General features: G+C 35.8%; 1 long non-coding RNA gene across 1 annotated transcript; it reads right to left on the reverse strand.

The window, feature by feature from the left end:
- Positions 1-275: 275 nt before the first annotated feature.
- LOC117080306 lies at positions 276-6,099 on the reverse strand. Its single transcript, XR_004435778.1, has 3 exons — positions 5,911-6,099; positions 1,836-1,843; positions 276-285 (listed from the first exon to the last, which is right to left on the reverse strand). It is a non-coding gene; the product is annotated as an uncharacterized LOC117080306 (long non-coding RNA).
- Between the last annotated feature and the right edge of the window lie 8,607 nt (positions 6,100-14,706).

Genomic DNA, 14,706 nt, shown 5'->3' on the forward strand with positions numbered 1-14,706 from the left:
CCAGCTATTGGGTACGGGTACTATGCTCACTACCTGGGTGACAGGATCAATCATACCCTAAACCTCAGCCTCAAGCAACGTGCCCACGTAACAAATCCGCACACGTACCCCCTGAATCTAAAGTAAGGTGGAAATAGAGACGTAGTAATTGGTTAACTGGTGGAAATAGAGACATAGTAAGTGGTTAACTTACTATGTCTTTTTGGGGTTCCAAAAAGAACCTCAGGTGGAAATAGAGCCATAGTAAGTGGTTAACTGGAGCAAAGAATATTTACTGTCTGCTAGCTACATATACCCCACAGTTTTTGAGGTAAGGCAAGGAGTGCATATATCTTTATTCATTTTATCAGGACTTTGGGAGAAAAGAGCAGCATTTGACGTCAATACTTCCTTGTGGCCTGTCCCTTGACCTCTCCCCTTCACACCCAAGGGCCATCCTCATTCTGTATCAGAATTCCATTCCAGCCTTCTATACACTGGGTCTCAGAGCGCTTAGGAAAGGATCCTCAACAAAAGCCTTTGAAAATTATACACTTTTGTTGGGAGAATTAAAGGCTTTATAGAAGAAAGACTGCAGAGAGAAAACTGATGAAAATGCTGAAGATTCAGAATTGTGCATTTATCCACAAAGGGGCTTTTAACAGAGGTATACAAATTTAGCTGAACTGAAGAAATCATTCAGCTGGAGTCTGCAGGGAAAACCAGAGGTAGATTAAGCAATGATTGATAAATTAAGTGGGTAATTATTTCTATTTTTAAAAAATTTTGCTTTAATTGCATTTCTCTTTAACTATGTAGGGTAGACGTCTTATGCTGGGTTCAGACAAGCCACTTGATGTTTGGCAAACTACTAAAAAATCTACAAGGTGTAACATGGAGTAAGAAATACATGGAGACTCCCGGGAGAATGCTTGTCTTTAGGCAAAGGAAGCCAGGCCTACCAGCTTTACCTATATTAAAATAGAGCTGTGGGGCCTGAAAGGAGAAGGATTCTGGGTACAATGTGGTAACCACCATTCAGGTTTGTATGTACACAGAGCAGCCCCTCCTCACCTCCCATTCCTATTCTGGGCTCTTGGAAGACAAGTGAGTGTACAGTAATAAAAACAGAAAGAGCCACGTCCTTACAGTCCTCCAAAACTATGAAGCAAGCAGCAGGGCTTTGATGTCACTCTGATGAAGTCTACTCAAAAATGGAAGTGCAGGCTCTCTTGCCACATAGTCTCAGACCACTTTGGAGCATCATTATTATTATTTTTAAACAGCTTTACTGAGATATAATTAACATACAATAAATTGCACATTTCAATTTGAGATTATACCTGTGAAACTATCATCATGATAGAGATAAAGAACATGTCCATTACCCCAAAACTTTCCTTGCGCTTGATATGGTCAGTCACTCAAGTTTAGACATTCTAGTAGATGTGTAGTGATACCTTGTGATTCTAATTTGCACTTCCCTAATGACCAATTCTGTGAACATTCTTTCTTATGCTTATTTGCTATCCAAAAGCTATCTTTGATGTATCTGTTCAAGTATTTTGTCCATTTTTTATCGAGTTGTTTATCTGTTTTTACTTCATTTATTATTTAACTTTAAGAGTTCTTTATACATATATTCTGGATACACATTCTTTATAAGAAATGTACTTTGCAAATATTTTCTCCCAGTATATAGCTTACCTTGTCTTCATTCTCTTAACAGTAGCTTTTGCAGAGCAAAAGTTCTTAATTTTGATGCGATTCAATTTATTTTTTTAATTTTTATTTTTGTATGGATCATGCTCTTGGTATTGCATATAAGAAACCTTTGCCCAAACCAAGGTCACAACAATTTTATCTTACGTTTTCTTCTAGAAGTTTTATAGTTCTAGTTTTACACTTATATGTAGTATCCATTTTTAGTTAATTTGTATAAGGTGCAAGATATGTATTGAAGTTTATTTTTAATTTTTGCTTGTATACAGTTATTCAACTGTTTCACCATATCTTGCAAAAATATGTTTTTTGTCTACTAAATTGCCTTTGCACCTTTGTAAAAATCAACAAATAAGATATGCATGGATTTATTTCTATACATTTTATTCTGTTCTATTGATCTGTCTCTCTTGATGTCAATACCACATTCTGTTGGTTACTACGGCTTTAAAATAACTCCTGAGGTCAGGTAGTATGAGCTTTCCAACTTTGCTTTTTTATTTATTTTTATTTTATTTTTTTTGAGACAGTCTTGCTCTATTGCCGAGGCTGGAGTGCAGTGGTACAATCTCGGCTTACTGCCACCTCTACCACCTGGGTTCAAACAATTCTCGTGCCTCAGTCTCCTGAATAGCTGGGATTACAAGAGTGTGCCACCATACCTGCCTAATTTTTGCACTTTTTAGTAGTCTCGCCATGTTGACCAGGCTGGTCTCGAACTGTTGGCCTCAAGTGATCCACCCACCTTGGCCTCCCAGTGCTGGGATTACATGTGTGAGCTGCCACACCCGGCCCAACTTTGTTCTTTTTCAATGCTGTTTTGACTAGACTAGAATCTTTGCATTTCCATATGAATTTTGGAATTAGCTTGTCAATTTCTTCAAAATAATGCCTGGTAGGATTTTAATTGAGATTGCAGTAAATTTATATATTAATTTTGGAAGAATTGACATCTCAACAATATTTCATCTTCTGATTCATGAACTTAGTTTATACCTATCCATTTATTTAGGTTTTCTTTAATTTCTCCCAGCAATATTTTGCATTTGTCAGTGTTTGGGTTTTGCACACCTTTTATCAGATTTATCTCTAGGTATTTCTTATTTTTGATGCTATTATAAATTTTTTTTTGTATTTTTATTTTTTGTTGCTTACGTACAGTTGGTTTTTGTGTATTAACCTTGTATCTTGCAGCATTGATAAATTAAATTATTGCTTTTACTAGTTCTCATAGGTTTTTTTCGTAGACTCCATCAGATTGTCTAGGTAAACAATCAGGTTTCTGCATATAAAGACAATTTCACTTCTTCCATTTTAAACATGGATGTCTTTTTCTTTTTTCTAACTTATTGTACTTCCAGTTTGATGTTGAATATAAGTGGTGAGAGTAAAAATCCTCGGCTTGTTCCTAGTCTTAGGGGAAGAACATTCAGTTTTTCATCTTTAAACACAATGTTGGCTTTAGTTTTATTGTGGATGCCTTTATCAGGTTGAGAAAGTTTCTCCCTACTATGTTACTACTACATGTTTTGTTTTGTTTCAGAAAGAGGTATTGTATTTTCTCAAACTTTTTCTCTAACTTTATTAGAGTGTTTTTTTTTTTTTTTTTTTTGTTTTTTGTTTTTTTAGAGACAAGGTCTCACTTAGTAACCCAGGCTGGAGTGCAGAGGTGCAATCAGCCTCAACTTTCCCAGGCTCAAGTTATCCTCCCACCTCAGCTTCCTGCATAGCTGGGACTATAGGCACATGCTACCACGCTCAGCTAATTTTTAAATTTTATTTTGTAGAGATGAGTTCTCACTATGTTGCCCAGGGTAGTCTCAAACTCCTGGGCTTAAGTGATCCTCACACCTTGGGCTCCCAAAGTGCTGGGATTATAGGCATGAGCCACCATACCTAGCCAGGATGATCTATTTTTAAAAAATAATTTCAACTTTTATTTTATTTATATTTCCATAGGTTATTGGGGAATAGGTGGTGTTTGGTTACATGCGTAAGTTCTTTAGCAGTGATTTGTGAGATTTTGGTGTACCTATCACCCGAGCAGTATACACCACACCCTATTTGTAGTCTTTTATCCTTCATTCCCTTCTCTTCCCACCCTTTTTCCTGAGTCTCCAAAGTCCATTGTGTCATTCTTATGTGTTTGCATCCTCATAGCTTAGCTCCCACTTGAGAATATACTTTGTTTGGTTTTCCATTCCTGAGTTACTTCACTTAGAATAATAGTCTCCAATTTCATCCATGTCACTGCAAATGCCATTAATTCGTTCCTTTTTATGGCGGAGTAGTATTGCATTTATATATTCAATTCAAATAGTATTATATTTTTATGGCGGAGTAGTATTCCATTTATATATTCATTTTAATATTTATATATTCAATTTAAATATAATTAAATCAAATTCAATTTAAATATATTTAAATTGAATATATAATCCATTAAAATAAATATATATAAATACATAAATCCATTCAAATAAATATATTCAATTTATTTGAATATATATATATATATCTCTATCTCTATCTCTATATATCTCACAGTTTCTTTATCCACTCATTGAATGATGGGCATTTGGGTTGGTTCCACATTTTTGCAATTGCAACTTGCACTGCTGTAAACATGCATGTGCAAGTAGTTCTTTCATATAATAACTTCTTTTCCTCTGGGTAGATACCCAGTAGTGGGATTGCTGGATCAAATGGTACTTTTAGTTCTTTAAGGAATTTCCATACTGTTTTCTATAGTGATTGTACTAGTTTACATTCCAACCAGCAGTGTAGAAGTATTCCCTGTTCACCACATCCACGCCAACATCTACTACTTTTTTATTTTTCAATTATGGCATTCTTGCAAGAGTAAGGTGGTATCACCTTGTGGTTTTGATTTGCATTTCCTTGATCGTTAGTGATGCTGAGCATTGTTTCATGTTTGTTGGCCATTTGTATATCTTCTTTGGAGAATTGTCTACTCGTATCCTTAGCCCATTTTTTTATTGGCTTGTTTGTTTTTTTTCTTGCTGATTTGTTTCAGTTCATTGTAGATTCTGGATATTAGTCCTTTGTCTGATGTATAGATTGTGAAGATTTTCTCCTACTCTGTGGGTTGTCTCTTTACTCTGCTGATTGTTCTTTTTGCTGTGCAAAAGCTCTTTAGTTTACTTAAGTCCAAGCTATTTATCTTTGTGTTTATTGCATTTGCTTTTGGGTTGCTGGTCATGAATTCCTTGCCTAAATCAATATCTAGAAGGGTTTTTCCAATATTATCTTCTAGAATTTTTATAGTTCCAGGTCTTTGATTTAAGTCCTTAATCCATCATGAGTTGATTTTTGTATAAGGTGGGAGATGATGATCCAATTTCATTCTCCTACATGTGGTAGTCAACTATCCCAGCACCATTTCTTGAAAAGAGTGTCCTTTCCCCACTTTACGTTTTGTTTGCTACATCAAAGATCGATTGGCTGTAAGTATTTGGATTTATTTCTGGATTCTTTATTCTGTTCCATTGGTCTATGTGCCCATTTTTATACCAGTACCATGCTGTTTTGGTGACTATGGCCTTATAGTATAGTTTGAAGTCAGGTACTGTGATTTCTCCAGTTTTGTTCTTTTTGCTTAGTCTTGCTTTAGATATGTGGGCTCTTTTTCAGTTCCATATGAATTTTAGAATTGTTTGTTTCTAATTCTGTGAAGAATGATGGTGGTATTTTGATGGGAATTGCATTAAATTTGTAGATTGCTTTTGCTAGTATGGTCATTTTCACAATATTGATTCTACCCATCCATGAGCGTGGGATGTGTTTCCATTTGTTTGTGTCATCTATGATTTATTTTAGCAGTGTTTTATAGTTTTCCTTGTAGAAGTCTTTCACCTCCTTGGTTAAGAAAGTCCTAAGTATTTTATTTTATTTTTTGTAGCTATTGTAAAAGGGGTTGACTTTTTTTTATTTGATTTTCAGCTTGGTCACTGTTGGTATATAGAACAGCTATTGATTTGTGTACATTAATTTTTTATCTGGAAACTTTGCTGAATTTTTTTTTCAGTTCTGGGAGCTTTCTGGAGGAGTGCCTGATATAATTTCAGTTTTCTTAAATTTATTGATGCTCATTTTGTGGCCTATCATATAGTCTATCTTGGAGAAAGTTCCAGGCACTGTTGAAAAGAATGTATATTCTGCAGTTGTTGGATGGAATGTTCTATATACATCTATTAAGTTCGATTGTTCCCGGGTATAGTTTAAATCCATTGTTTCTTTGTTGACTTTTTGTCTTGATGACTTGTCTAGTGCTGTCAATGGAGTATTAAATTCCCCCACTATTATTGTGTTGCTGTGTATCTCATTTCTTAGGTCTACTAGTAATTGTTTTACAAATCCGGGAGCTCCAGTGTTAGGTGCGTATATGTTTAGGATTGTGATATTTTCCTGTTGGACAAGGCCTTTTATCATTATATAATGTCCTCTTTGTCTTTTTAAATTGCTGTTGCTTTAAAGTTTGTTTTGTCTGATATAAGAATAGCTACTCCTGCTTGCTTTTTGTGCCCATTTGAATGAAATGTCTTTTTCCACCCCCTTTACTGTAAGTTTATGTGAGTCCTTATGTAGGTGAGTCTCCTGAAGGCAGCAGATAGTTGGTTGGTGAATTTTTATCCATTCTGCAATTCCGTATCATTTAAGTGGAGCATTTAGGCCATTTACATTCAATGTTGGTATTGAGATGTGAGGTACCATTCCATTCACTGTGCTATTTGTTGTCTGTACATGTTGTTTTTTTGCCTTTTGTTTTTTAAATTGTATTTTTGTTTTATAGGTCCTGTGAGATTTGTGCTTTAAATAGGTTCTGTTTTGATGTGTTTCCAGGATTTGTTTCAAGATTTAGAGCTGCTTTTAGCAGTTCTTGTCGTAGTGGCTTGGTGGTGGTGAATTCGCTCAGAATTTGTTTTTCTGAAAAAGACTGTATCTTTCTTTCATATATGAAGCTTAGTTTCACTGGATACAAAATTCTTGGTTGATAATTGTTTTGTTTGAGGAGGCTGAAGATAGGGCCCCAAATCAATTCTAGCTTGTAGGGTCTCTGCTGAGAAATCTGCTGTTAATCTGATACATTTTCCTTTATAGGTTACCTCATGCTTTTGTCTCATAGCTCTTAAGGTTCTTTGCTTCATCTTAACTTTAGATAGCCTGATGACAATGTGCCTAGGTGATGATCTTTTTGTGGTAATTTCCCAGGTGTTCTTTGTACTTCTGGTATTTGGATGCCTGGGTTTCTAGCAAGACTGGGGAAGTTTCACTGGACTATTTCCCCAAATATGTTTTCCAAACTTTTAGATTTCTCTCCTTCCTCAGGAACACCAATTATTCTTAGGTTTGGTCGTTTAACCTAATCCCAGACTTCTTGGAGGCTTTGTTCATATTTTCTTATTTTTTTTCCTTGTCTTTGTTGGATTTGGTTAATTCAAAAACCTGGTCTTCGACCTCTGAATTTCTTTCTTCTACTTGCTTGATTTTATTGCTGAGACTTCCCAGAGCATTTTACATTTTTATAAGTGTGTCCATTGTTTCCTGAAGTTTTGATTGTTTTTTTATTTATGCTATACCTTTCATTGAATATTTCTCCATTCACTTCTTGTATCTTTTTTTAATTTCCTAATATTGGGCTTTGCCTTTCTCTGGTGCCTTCCTGATTAATTTAATAACTAACCTTCTGAATTGTTTTTTGGGTAAATCAGGCATTTCTTTTTGGTTTGGATCCATTGCTGGTGAGCTAGTGTGGTTTTTTGCGGGGAGTTAAACAACCTTGTTTTGTCATATTATCAGAGTTGGTTTTCTGGTTGCTTCTCATTTAGGTAAGCTCTGTCAGAGGGAAGGTCTAGGGCTGAAGGCTGTTGTTCTGATTCTTTTGTCCCACAAGATGTTCCCTTTATGTAGTACTCTCTGCCTTTTCCTATGGATGTGACTTCATGATAACCAAACTGTAGTGATTGTTATCTCTATTCTGGATCTAGCCACCCAGTAAGTCTACCAGGCTCTAGGCTGGTACTGGAGGTTGTCTGCACAGAGTCCTGTGATGTGAACCGTCTGTGGGTCTCTCAACTTTGGATGCCAGCACCTGTTCCAGTGGAGGTGACTGGGGATGAAATGGACTCTGTGAAGGTCCTTAGTTTTGGTGGTTTAATGAGCTATTTTTTAGCTGGTTGGCCTCCTGCCAGGAGGTGGTGCTTTCCAGAGAGCATCAGCTGTTGTAGTATGGGGAGGAACAGGTGGTGGGCAGGGCCCTGGAACTCCCAAAAGTATATGCCCTTTGTCTTCAGCTATCAGGGTGGGTAGGGAAAGACCACTGGGTAGGGGCAGGGCTAGGCATGTTCTGAGCTCAGACTCTCCTTGGGAAGGTCTTGCTGCGGCTGCTGTGGGAGATAGGGGCGATGTTCCTAGGTCAGTGGAGTTATGTCCCTAGGAGGATTATGGCTGTCTCTACTGTGTCATGCAGGTTGTCAGGGAAGCACGGGAAAGCTGGCAGTCACAGGCCTCATCCAGCTCCCACCGAAGCTGAAGGGCCAGTCTCACTCCCACGGTGCCCCACCCAACAGCACTGAGTCTGTTTTCAGGCGCTGGGTGAGCGGGACTGAGAACTTGCCCCAGGATAACAGCTTCCCAGTTGTGAAAGCAAGTAGGGCTTTTGTACTTCCCTGACTGTAGAGTCTGCACACCAGATTCATGATCTTCCCTGAGTCCTGGCCAGGAGACTTCTTGAATAGTTCAAATTGTTACAAAGTTCACCTGGAGATTTTCTTCTCCCTGTGGCCTTTTCCCAGTGCCTCTGGCCGCCCTCCCAAAGGACCTCTGTGAGGCCAAGCAGAAGTGGTTTGCTAGGGGACCCAGCGAACTCAGAGGGCTTCTCCTGCTGCTTCCTCTACCCCTGTATTTTGCTTGGCTCTCTAAATTGACTCAGTTCCAGGTAAGGTCAGAATCTTCTCTTGCAATCTAGACCTTTAGTTTCCCCAGTGGGGGTGTGTGTTCAGGAGCAGACAGTCTCCCTTTCCCACTTCCACAGTTTGGGCACTCCTAGTATTTAGGGTGTCTCCTGGGTCCTGCAGGAGCAATCCATTTCCTTCAGAGGGTCTGTGGGTCCTCTCAGGTTTCCTGATTTATTCCTGCAAACAAATCAGGGCAAAAATTCTGGGGCAAACATTCTTTATGTGAGTCTCCACACGGTGCTCTGTCCGTCTGAGTCAGAGCTGCAATTTAGTCCTGACTCCTGTGTTCCATGATCCACCTCAACTTTTATTTTAGATTCAGGGGGATATATGTGCAAGTTTGTTACATGGGTATATTGAGTGATGCTGAGGTTTGTGGTATGAATAAGCCCATCACCCAGGTAGTGAGCACAGTACCCAATAGATAGTTTTTCATCTCTTCCCTCCTCCTCTTCCCTCTCTAGTAGTCGCTTGTGTCTACTGTTCCCATCTTTATGTCTATTATGTACCTAATGTTTAGCTGTCACTTATAAGTGAACATGCAACGTTTGGCTTTCTGTTCCTGTGTTAATTCCCTTAGGATGATGACCTTCGGTTGCATTCATGTTGCTTCAAAGGACATAATTTCATTCTTTCTTATGGCTGGCACAGTGTTCCATGTTGTATATTTACCATATTTTCTTTATCCAGTCCACCACTGATGGGCACCTAAGTTGATTCCATGTTTTTGCTATTGTGAATAGTGCTGTGATGCACATTTTAGTGCATGTATCATTTAGTTTTCTTTGGGTATGTATCTAGTAATGGGATTACTGAGTCAAATGGTAGTTCTCCTTTAAGTTCTTTGAGAAATCTCCCAACTGTTTTCCAAAGTGGCAGAAATAATTTATATTTCCATTAATAGTGTATGAAGGTTCCCTTTTCTCTGCAGATTTTCCAGCATTTTACTTTTTGTCTTTTTAATAATAACCATTCAGACTGGTGTGAGATGATATCTCGTTGTGGTTTTGATTTGCATTTCTCTGATGGTTAGTGATAATAAACATTTTTTCATGTTTGTTGGCTGCTTATGTGTCTTATTTTGAGAAGTGTCTGTTCATGTCCTTTGTCCACTTTTTAGTGGGACTATTTGTTTTTTGCTTGTTGATTTATTCTAGTTCCCTATAGATTCTGAATATTAGACCTTTGTCAGATACATAGTTTGCAAATGTTTTCTCCCTCTGTAGGTTGTCAGTTTACTGTGTTGATAGTTTCTTTTACTGTGCAAAATGTCTTTCATTTAATTAGGTCCCACTTATCAATTTTTGTTTTTGTTGCAATTGCCTTTGAGAACATACTCATAAATTATTGGCTAAGGCCAGTGTCCCAAGTGATGTTTTCTAGGCTTTCTTCTAGGATATTTAAAGCTTGAGGTATTGCATTTAAATTTTTAATTCATCCTAAGTTAATGTTTGTATATGGTGAAAGGTGGGGTCCAATTTTGTTCTTCTGCACATGGCTAGCCAGTTATCTCAGCACCATTTATTAAACAGGGAGTCCTTTCCTCATTGCTTACTTTTGTTGACTTTATTGGAGATCAGATGGTTGTAGGTGTGCAGCTTTATTTCTGGGCTCTCTATTCTGTTCCATTGGTATGTGTCTGTTTTTGTACCAGTACCATGCTGCTTTAGTAATTTTAGCCTTATAGTATAGTTTAAAGTCAGGTAATGTGATGCCCTGGCTTTATTGTTTTTGCTTAGAATTGCTTTGGCTCTCCAGCTCTTTTTTTGGTTCCATATGAATTTTACAATTTTTTTTCTAATTCTGTGAAAAATGATGTTGGTAGTTTCACAGGAATAGCATTGAATCTGTAGATTGCGTTGGGCAGTGTGGCCATTTTCATGATACTATTTCTTCCGATCCATGAGCATGGAATGTTTTGCCCATTTGCTTGTATCATCTCTGATTTCTTTCAGTAGTGTTTTGTAGTTATCCTTGTAGAGATATTTCACCTCCTTAATTAGATACATTCCTAGGCATTTTAGTTTACTTTTATTTTTTGTGGCTATTGTAAATGAGATTGCATTCTTCATTTGGCTCTCAGCTTGAATTTATTTGTGCAGAAAAATGCTACTGATTTGTGGCCAGGTGCAGTGGCTCATGCTTGTAATCTCAGCACTTTGGGAGGCTAGATGGAGGGATCTTTTGAGCTTAGGGGTTCGAGACCAGCCTGAGCAGCATAGTGAGACCTCATCTCTACTAAAAAAAAAATTAACAATATATTAAAAAATTAGCCCAGCATGGTGGCACCCATCTGTAGTCCCAGATACTCGGGAGGCTGAGGCAGGAGATCACTTGAGATCAGGAAATGGAGACTGCTGTGAGCTACGATCCCACCACTGCACTCCAGACTGGGCAACAGAGACAGAGAAAGACCCTGTAATTAAAAAAAAAAAAAAGAGAGAGAGAGAGAAGTGCTACCGATTTTTATACATTAATTTTGTATTCTGAAATTTACAAAAGTTGTTTATTCAGGTGTGGAAGTCTTTTTGAAGAGTTTTAAGGGTTTTTCTCCATATAGAATCATATTGGCAATGAAGAGAGATAATTTGATTTCTTTTCCAATTTGGATGCCTTTTATTTCTTTCTCTTGCCTGAGTGTTCTGTGTAGGACTTCCAAGATGATCTATTTTGAAAAACATCTGTTAATATAGTGAATTAAATTAACTGGTTTTTAACTAACTCCACATGTCAATGATTTATTAATCTTTTAAAAAGAGAATATTAGATTCAGTTGGCTAAAATATTGTTAAGAGTTTACTAACATTTTGTTAAGTGTTCATGAGGAATATTGATCTGTAGGTTTATTTTCTTGTCATGTCTATGTTTGCTTTAGTATCAGAGCAATGCTGAACTTGGAATGAGGTTAGGAAGTGTTTTCTCCTTTCGATATTCTAGAAGAGTTTTTACAATTTATAATATTTAATCCTTAAATGTTTGATAGAATTCTCCAGTGGAGCTATCTGGGCCTGAAGTGGGAAAGTTTGTGGGAAGATTTGAAATTATGCATTCAGTTCCTTAATAGATATAGGATTATCCTGATTATCTGTTTTTCTTGAGTGAGCTATGATAGTTTGTGTATTTAAAGATGTTTTTCCATTTCATCTAGGTTGTTGAATTTATTTACATAAAGTTGTTCATAATATTGCCTTATTATCATTTAAATATCCATAGAATCCAACTGATCTTTTCAATAAAATAGGATTTTGATTTCATTGATTTTCTTTATTGCTTTTCTATTTTCTGTTTTACTGATTTCCGTTTTAATATTTGTCATTTTCTTTTTTCTGCTTACTTGGCAATTTATTTGCTCTTTTTCTTAAGGTGGGAGCTGAAGTCATTATTTGAGAACTTTCTTTTTTTACTGAGTTGGAAATTTGGTGGTGTAATTTTCCATTTTACTACTATATTAGCTATGCCCTACAAATTTTGATATATTATGATATCCAGCATCTGTCTTTCACAATGCCCCATATATGTGTAATAATTTCACATATGTGTACTATTATATAATAGTAATTATATATTATTACTATTATACAGTATACATAATTATACATTATTACATAATGTAATAGTATATAGATATGTATCTATATTCAGTTCAAAATACTTTTTAATTTTGCTATTGATTTTTTGTTTGATCAGTGTGATTCATTTCTAATTACTTTCATTATGGTCAGAGCATATGTTTTGTATGACTTAAATATTTCCAATATACTATATTGTGACCCAGACTATAGACTGTCTTGGTTTGTGTCCTGTGTGTACTTAAAAGAAATGTTTATTCTGCTGTTTGGTGGAGTGTTCTATAAATGTCAATTAGGTCAAATTGGTTGACAGTATTTTTCGTGTCTTCTTTATCTTTACTAATTTCTTTTTTGTTCTATCAATTGTTGAAAGAAAGAAATGAATCTCTAAGTACAATTGTGGATTTGTCTCTGAAATCTGCTTTATCTTACATTAATATTGCCATTCCAAATTTCTTTTGGTTAATATTATATCTTTTCTCAATCTTTTAATTTTAATTAATTTTTGTTTTTAAATTTAATATGGGTTTCTTATAGACAGTATAATATATATATTATTTCTTGTTTTTTTGTAAAATTACAGTTTGAGAACTACTGCATTTTAGTTGGGGTATTTAGACTATTTAAATTTAACATGATTATAAAAGGCTGGATTTATGTCTGCCATATTACTGTTTTCTATTTGTCCTATCTGTTCTTTGTTCCCCTTTTTCATATTTTTCTATTTTCCTTTGGATTATTTCTTACAATATCATTTTATCTGTTTGTTACTTATTAGCTCTGTATTTTTGTTATGTGATTTTATTGTATTGTAATATGAACCTTTCACTAGTCATAATCTACTTTCCAGCAGTAATATATTACTTTGTGTATAGTATACGAATCTTACAACAATATACTTCCATTTCCCTCTCTGCCTTTGTGCAATTTTGACTTACTTTCTACTTTTTTATGTTATGAAACCCACACTATATTGTTATTATTTTGCTTTAAATAGATAATTATCTCCTAAATATATTTGAATAATAAGAAAAAATATTAACATATACCTACATAGTTTTTATTTCTGGTGTTCTTTATTCTTTTGTAAAGTTGAGAATATAATCTAGAATATTTTTAATATATTTTTTACTGCTGAAAGAAATTTATTTGTTTCTTACAGAGCAGGTCTTCTGCTAATTAATTCTGCTTTTATATGTCTGAAAATATTTTTACTTTACATTCATTTTTGAAAGCAGTGTTTACTAGGTAAAGAATTTTAGTGGGATAGTTTTTTTCCAGTGCTTTAAAATACTTACTGCTTTTGTGCTGCCATTCTTAACTTCGATCCTGTATGTAATATGTGTTTCTTTCTGGGTGTTTTAGGATTTTTTGTCACTGGTTTTAAGCAATATGAGTTGGTATCATTTAAAAAAAAATTTTTTTAATGCTTGAGATTTGTTGAGATTTTGGATCTATGGAATTATAGTTTTCATAAATTCTGGAAAATATTTAGCCATTATGTTTAAGAAATATTTTTCTGTCTCTGACATTTCTTCTCCACTTGGTAACTCCAATTATACATATATCAGAACACTTGAAAAGTTTCCACAGCTCACTGATGTTCATTTTCCCCAGTTTTTTCTCTCTTTGTTTTACAATTGGCATAGATGTATAGAATTTATTAAGGTCACTAATTTTTTTTTTTTTTTTTTTTTTTTGAGATAGAGTCTTGCTCTGTCACCCAGACTGGAGTGCAGTGGCATAATCTCAGCCCACCGCAACCTCCACCTCCTGGATTCAAGTGATTCTCCTGCCTCAGCCTCCCGAATAGCTGGGACTATAGGCACTCGCCACCACTCCTGACTCATTTTTGTAAATGTAGTAGAGATGGAGTTTCACCATATTGGTCAGGCTGGTCTGGAACTCCTGAACTCAGGTGATCCACTCGCCTTGGCCTCCCAAAGTGCTGGGATTACAGGTGTGAGCCACCGTGCCTGGCCAAGTTCGTTAATCTTTATACAATGTCTAATTTATCGTGAATTCACTCTGTGACTTTTCCATTTCAGACATTGTGGTTTGTATTGCCGGAAGTTCAATTTAAGTTTTTAAAAATATCTGCATGTCTCTATATAACATACTAATTTTTTAATCTAATTTCTTAAACATGGGATACACTAAAACACACACACACACAACCTACTTTAATGTTTGGGTCTGCTAATTCTATTATATTTGTAATTACTGGGTCAGTTTTGATAGATTAATTTTTCTCTTTTTTTAATATACTTTAAGTTCTAGGATACATTCACAGAACGTGTAGTTTTGTTACATAGGTTTACCTGGGCCATGGTGGTTTGCTGCACCCATCAACCTGTTATCTAAATTGGGTATTTCTCCTAATGCTATCCCTCCCCTAGCCCACACCTCCACGACAGGCCCTGGTGTGTGATGTTCCTCTCCCTGTGTCCATGTGTTCT

The sequence above is a fragment of the Trachypithecus francoisi genome, unplaced genomic scaffold (genome assembly GCF_009764315.1).
Source record: "Trachypithecus francoisi isolate TF-2019V2 unplaced genomic scaffold, Tfra_2.0 Lachesis_group8, whole genome shotgun sequence".
Lineage (NCBI taxonomy): Eukaryota > Metazoa > Chordata > Mammalia > Primates > Cercopithecidae > Trachypithecus > Trachypithecus francoisi.